The sequence below is a fragment of the Muscardinus avellanarius genome, assembly GCF_963383645.1.
Source record: "Muscardinus avellanarius genome assembly, chromosome: X".
Taxonomy (NCBI): domain Eukaryota; kingdom Metazoa; phylum Chordata; class Mammalia; order Rodentia; family Gliridae; genus Muscardinus; species Muscardinus avellanarius.
This window is the reverse complement of record NC_137792.1, coordinates 130620104-130627735: the sequence shown is the minus strand read 5'-3', so window position 1 is coordinate 130627735 and position 7632 is coordinate 130620104.

The following is a 7632-nucleotide window of genomic DNA, read 5'->3' as shown; positions in this document are numbered from 1 at the left end:
TCACACTTGTCATCCCAGCATTTGGAAGGCTGAGACAGGAGGATAGCGGTTTGCAGTCAGCTTTGGCTATTTAGTGAGGGCCTTTGCAACTCAGTGACACCCTGTTTCAAAATAAAGAATAAAAAATAGGGCTGGGGATGTAGTGCAGAGGTAGAATGCCCTTGGGTTGTATCGCGAGTACCACAAAAAAAGTTCTAGTATCTCTCCATAAAAATATATTACTTTTATTATTTTTGAGCCTTACAAAATTGCAGGCTCTTCTGTGACTTGCTTCTTTCATTCAATATTATATTTGTTTCTATGGCTCCTCCATATTTTCTTTGTCCCCTCATCCTGTGTTCCTTCCATCAGTCCTGAGGCTCCTGGAAAGGGCTGGATTTATTGCTTGCCTTGGCCCTTAAATCATGACCATGTATCAGAAGAAGCTTTATTCCTTACTCTACTTGAAATGAGGAGCAAACTAGAGGGGTGAGCACATCCTTCTCAGAGAAGGGCCCGTTATAGTACCACGTAAACAATATGTGTTTGTTGATTTCTGAATCACAACCACTCAGCTAGGTTGTTTTGCAAACCTTGGCACATACTTGTTTTTTTTTTTTTTTTTTTTTTTTTTGGTGGTGGTACTGGTGTTCCCGGAAGCCCTTCTACCTCCGGGCTGTACTCCCACGGGCTACACTCCCAGACCTATTTTATACTTTTTTTTTTAATGTGGAAACAGTGTCTCTTCAGCCAGCGCAGCTGGCTTTGAACCTGTATGATCCTCCTGTCTCCGCCTCCCATGCGCGGGGATGACAAGTGTGCGCCACCACGCCCGGTGGCATATGCTTCTTTTAAAGTTGTTATTTGCTTCCAGAACTTGAAATGACACAAATTTCTCAGGACAAATTTTAGCAAAATCTGCACTATTGTCCTAAGTGCTTCTACAAATCCTCCATTCAGGCAAAAGGTCTGAGGTAGGATAGAAAAAAATAAAATAGGTAGAAAGACGACATACAAGAAGGAGAATGGAAGAAATTTTAACTAAAATTTTCTGCATACTTTTCCAGGGCCTGTCACTTCGTCTTCTCAGGCAAATCTGTAAATATTTATTTTATTTTATTTTATTTTATTTTATTTTATTTTATTTTATTTTATTTGTGGTACTGGAGATGGAACCCAGAGGCACTCTACCTCCAAGCAATACTCCCAGCCCTATTTTTTATTCTTCATATTTTGAAACAGGGTGTCACTGAGTTGCAAAGGGCCTTACTAAGCAGTAGTTGAGGCTGGCCATGGACCACGATCCTCCGGTCTCAGCCTCCCAAATGCTGGGATTACAGGTATGTGTCGCCACGCCTGGCCCACCTGAGATTTATTTTAACTTTTCCACACACTATCATTTGAATCCCTCACTCTATTATCAGATTTAGGTTCCTTTCCCATTCTGAAGCTGAGTTTTGATAGTACTTTCCTATTCCTCATTGATTTTATGCTCTCAACTGTTGCAGTGGTTTTGTGGATTCTTCTAAGCTAGTTTAGAAAAACAAAAGCCTAGAGACCTCCTTTGATTGCAATTCTTAAGCGAATTTTTATTACGAGCAGGCAGAGAGAAAGAGGTGGGGAGAGGTAGAGAGAAGAGCATCAGGCCTCCAAGGGGAATCCAGTGGAGCAGAGCATTGCCTTTCCCCTGGACTCCTGCATCTTAAACAGGGTTTCCTTATCTGAGTTGCTAAGTCCCCAGGATATTAGTCTGGGCGTTGTCAGCGTCTATGTAAGAGAATATGTTTGGTTTGATTCTTTTCAGTTCTTCCCAGGCCCTTGGCCTTCTAAGTTATAAGGTTTGTAACTTTCTTAGTGTTGGCCTTCATCTTATCTCTGTTGCCATGCTGACCCAGCAGGGACAGAAGAAGCCCAAACAGCATCTGGAAAGAGTAGGAACCAGCCTGTTTTCGTCTTTTATTTTATTCTTATATTTATTTATTTTTTATCTATTTATTTATTTATTTATTTTTGTGGTACTGGGAATTGAACGTGGGGACATTCTATCTGCGACATACACCCAGCCCTATTTTTTATTCTTTATTTTGAAACAGGGTCTCACTAAGTTGCAGAGGGCCTCACTAAGTAGCTGAGGCTAGCCTCGAACCAGCCATCCTCCTCTCTCAGCCTCCCAAGCACTGGGATTACAAGCATGTGCCACCATGCCTGGCTTTGTTTTGGCCTTTTAAAAGCTTGTTTGGCTTTATGAAATTCTCTCTAACCGGATCATCACTGATAATTGCCTTGCATGCTATTAACCTTTCCAATAAATAGCTTAAACTAGAGAAATACAGTATCTGGAGAAACCTTAATAGGTAACTCAACAGCAATATCTCTTGATCAGACAATGGAGACCAAGTCAAAGATCTGGAAAGTGACCAGCCCACCAAAAACCTGCTTGTGATCACTGGACATATTCCATCCCCACAGACCTTTCCATCCCCACCCTTTATAGATACTAACCAACTTCTAGTATTTGGTTGCCAACTTTCATGTCTCAGGAGCATGAACTGATTCTGTGGAATTGGTAGAAATCAGCTAGCTCTTAAACTTTGAGATCTCTTGGGAGGCTGAAAGAGAATTGAGAAGCAATCTTATATCTTAGTAGTGCTTCTGAGCTAAGATAAAACATGAAAATAAGGTTTTCTAGGTCTTTTCAGCTCTGTAGGTGATTTCCTGCTGTGTATTGGGTCGAGTTCCCCTAACTGTTGTTCTTAGGGGTAAACCTCACTGTTGTGGATCACAGACCTTAATGATTGCATGTGTTTATAAAGGGAAAATTAAACATTTCCCCTCCTCTGGCAAGAGCTTGCCTTTGGGAAAGTCAGTTCCTTTAATTGGAATATAAATGACTCTCTCAGTCCGGTCTTTATCCTTTTTGAAATGTAAACACACAAGGTCGTCTCTGGAGCACCTTGGGAGATTAACCAGTTATCTCAGGATATAACCATTTCAGAGGAGAAATGAGTTTCTATCTTCTACTGGATGAAGGTAATAACTAGAACAAATAACTATATTAATTTGTTAATGCTATGCCATAAGCATAGAACAAAGAAATCGAGACCATCACTCAGTAAATGCCAGAAGGTTGTTTTAATTCCACATGGAGCTGCCATAATTCCACGAGGGTCTGCCATCCTCCCAGCTAGACAAAATGCGACAGCCACCCTTATTAACTCACAGACACCCCTATTTATAGTGACCCCAGGTACAGGCACAAGAATTAGTGGAATAAGCTTAAACTTAGCCAATTACAGAGAATGCTTCCTTTTTTGGAAACAGGGTAAAGGGTGGGTAGCCCTTTCAGTTTCGCGGGCTTTCTGAACAAAGGAAAGACCCAGAGATTACACACATTTAACACAGAGCATTACAGTTAATAAATTTAGAATGAACTTGAAATATTCAAATAATTCTGTTAAGTCCTCTCATAGAAGAAAAAAGAATGCCATAAGTTATAGGGCATGTGTTTTGTACTAGGTGCAAACTTCCTATATAAGTATGTCTGAAAGTGCCCTACTTCCCTACTTTGTAATGTTAAATAAAATTCTAAGAGGGCATTTTCACGTTTTAAAATTCTTTTCTGAGGCCCCCACAGACCAGACTAAAACTGCAGTCCTATTTTATATATTTTTTAAACTTTGAAAAGGGATCTTACTAAGTTGCTGAGATTGGCCTTGAACTATGATCCTCCTGTATGAGCGTCCCAAGTACTGGCATTATAGGCACGTGCCACCATGACTGGCCAGCTGGTTCTCTTTGAACCAAGGTAAAAGACCAGATGCTCTGCCCAAATTGTTATCTGTCCAAATATAAGGAGGGAGAAATAATAGCCAACTTTCCGAAGCAGGCCAGGTTCAATCAGAATGAAAGTGAATCTCCCCCTTTTTCCAATCTTAATATTAAAAGAAATAACAAGAGTCGGGCCTGGTGTACATCTGTAATCCCAGTACTTGGGAGGTCAAAGCAGGATTACAGGTTTGAGGCCAGTTGTGGATGATACAACATACCACAGTGTGTGCTGTGTTTTCATGGGGTTTGTTACGGTTTTGGGGAAACTGTTCCCTGGGACCTCTGTTAGGCTCCCGAAAACTGTTCCCGTAACTGCAGGTCCTTGTCCGGAACTAGGATGGATATACACTAGTTTGAACTCTTGCTAAAAATGTAAATGAATTTATTATTACAAAGATAGAAATACAGAAGCTAGTTACAGCCCTATACTATCTTAGGATAGGGGGTGCCCCAAAACAAAGTCACTAGAGTTCAAAATATAAAACAGCTTTTATAGATACAAAGTCCCCCGTCTTGCTCTACCATGTAATCCTATGACCTAAGTATAAGTCTACCCCTTAACTCTGTGCAGACCTCTTGTAGTATGCAGAGTTAGCGAGCAATGAGAGACTCGAGAGTCCAAGGGAATGTGCCAGTTGAAGCCTTTATCAGCTGGCCAGTGGTGGAGCCCTCCGTCTAGAAATCAGATCAGAGGGTCCTGCCGACTGCTGGGGTTAGAGGCTTATAAGGGATAAGCCAGCAGACTACAGAAGCGGAAACTTGCAGTTTAGGAGGTGTTGGGGGAGGGATACCACACAGGAATTTCAGGTAGCAGATAAGTCATTAGCATAGGGCAGGGCAGGGAAGTGGCCCCCCTCCTGCTATAGCTCTGGTCACTCCTAGAGGTACAAGATTAAGCTTTAAATTAGCTGCTTGGCACAGGAAAGGGGAGGGCTTGGGGGGGTTTAGTTACACAATAATGCCAAATGGAGTCTCTTCTGCTTCCACAGTCTTTTGTTATACTTATGTGGATTTCTGTCTTGGCAAAAAACCTTCCTGCCTAACTGCAGGTATAAGGCTCCGTTTCTTTGCATAGACCAGACCAGAATGAATCACAAGGTCAAGGGCCACGTGGTATCTGCTCCCCTTTCACAAAGGTCAGTACCCTCCTCCCATGCTCTTGGGGAATTCTTAGCTTCTTGCTAGATATAATTTATTATACAAACCTGGTTTTAGAATGTGAAAGTCCTAGGTCCCAACTCCTCTATCCACTTTAAGTGAGGGTCCTTTGCATTATAACAGCTACTTGAGTGTCTGGCAATAACCAGGCCTGCTTTTCTTTTTTACAGATCTGAACTCCACTTTCTATAAACTGATTTTTTATATATATGTTAATAACCAAAACTTCTTTTTCGAATCTTTTTAGGCCATTTCCTAATACTGGTACAGGGTTGCCCAGTCTTCACACATCTCTAAATACTCCACTGACATAAATCTGTGACAGTTTTAACTTTCACTGCATGGAGCACATGTGATTTGCTAAAGACTAAAGTATGCTTAAAAATTCTTTTCTTTTTGGGGTACTGGACACCGAAGTCAGGGTGGTTCTACCTTTGGGCTGAACCAGCCCTTTTTTATTTTTTAATTTGAAACAGGGTGGCACTGAGTTATTGCAAGCTGGCCTTGAACCTGTGATCCTCTTATCTTAGCCTCCCAAGTACTAAGATTATAGTTTGAATTTTTGATAGTTCACTCTTGTTCATAAACCTTTTGGAGTGTGTGTGTGTGTGTGTGTGTGTGTGTGTGTGTGTGTGTGATTCTAGACACACAGCTATACTTCCAGCCTGATTTTACTTCTTATTTTGAAAAAGGCTCTCCCTAAGTTGATGAGAATTTCACTACTTGCTGAGGCTGTCCTTGAACCTGAGATCCTCCTGTCTCAGCCTCCCAAGTACTGATTACAAGTTTGTACCACCACGCTCGGTGCCCTTTGTAATTTTTTATGATCTAGACTGGTGACTCAGTTGGGAATGTGATAAGCATAACTACCCCTGCCTCCTTTAAGTCTTAAAGGGTAGCACAAATTTCTATCAATCTAGCCAGGCATGGTGGCACACACTTGTAATCCCAGCTTTTGGGAGGTGGAGACCAGAGGATCATGGTTTGCAGACAGCCTTAGCTACTTAGTGAGGCCCTTTGGAACTCAATGAGACCCTGTTTTAAAATAAAAGACTAAAAAAATAGGGCTGTAGGTGTATCTCAGGGGTAGAACGCCCCTGGGTTCCATCCCCAGTACCGCAAAAAAAAAACAAAAAAAAAAAATCTATCAATCTTAGAGGAATTTGTATGATTTTTTATTTGCAGTTGGCTGTAGTAGTAGCATCTTCAAAGTTTTCAACTTGTATTTCCCCAGAATGATAAGTTTTTGTTCACAAGGTAAGGAGCAACTATGGAGATCCCACTACCGGCTGTGTACATCAATTTAATTATATGTTTGTAGACCGGGAAGATGATGAGCAGCCTAGCTCATGCACTCATTGGAACGACAGTGCGCCAGATCCCAGATGGCTCACTTGCTCTAGCAGAGTGCCATGAAAATGTTTCAAGTCTTTGAGCATCAATGTCAACAAGAATTTGGTGTCCAAAGGCCTAAAGGTATCTTCATATCTTTTCCCCAGTGTATGGTTAGCTGAACAAATGGCAATAGGTCTTTTTGGAGAAGGACTGTGAGAAGCTCATTATACAGTTTCTACAGAGTTCCAAGCTCTTCCCACCTGGGAACCTCATCTGTGCTATCCCTGGAGGCTGCACAGTCAAAATGCCCAGGGAGTTTGTCTGTTGGATTGAGTACTAAAGTGAGAGGCAGCAGGTGTGTGTCCCATAGACAGAACCATCAGTCTCTGCAGCACCTGAGGTGGGTCCCTTTCTCTCTCATCATGTTTTGTACCCAATAAATGTCAACTCTTATTATAATTAGTTAAATGTACTATGGTACTTTTGAGAAGTTTCAGAATACCAGGGTCTATAAAAATGTTTAGACCCTCACCCAAACATTTATAGGAATTTTTAAAAATATATTTTATCATTTCATTGTAGTTATACATCATAGTGAGGTTCAAAGTCATACAAAACAACATATAGATAGGTTAGCCATCCTCAAATTAGCACATTACCTAGCTATACCACTTCTCAGTATCTAGCCAAAGAATTAAAGCCAGAATACTAGAGTGATACATGCATATTCAGGTTTATGGCAGCACAATTCGCAATAGCTAAATTATGGAACCAACCTAGATGTCTGTCAGTAGAACAAGAATTTAAAAATGACAACCTAAGCCAGGCGCGGTGGTGCACGCTTGTAATCCCAGCATTCGGGAGGCTGAAACCTGGAGGATCGTGGTTCACGGCCAGCCTCAGCTACTTAGTGAGACCTTCTGCAACTCAGTGAGACCCGGTTTCAAAATAAAGAATAAAAAATAGGGCAGGGGTTGTAGCTCGGAGGTCAAATGCCCCTGGGTTCCATCTCCAGACCCACACACACAAAAAAAAAAGAATAAAAATGACAACCTAAGCCGGGCATGGTGGCGCATGCTTGTAATCCCTGCGCTTGGGAGGCGGATGGGACTGGAGGATCGCGCAGGTTCGAAGCCAGCTGCACTGGCTTAAGAGACCCTGTTTCCAAATAAAAAAGTATAAAAATGGGTCTGGGAGTGTAGCCCGGAGGTAGAAGGGCTTCCAGGAACCCCAGTACCACCAAAATGAATGAATGAATGAATAAATAAATAAATAAATAAATATGACAACCTCCTAGAGAGCAGATGTGTATGACCAAGATCATTCAGTGGC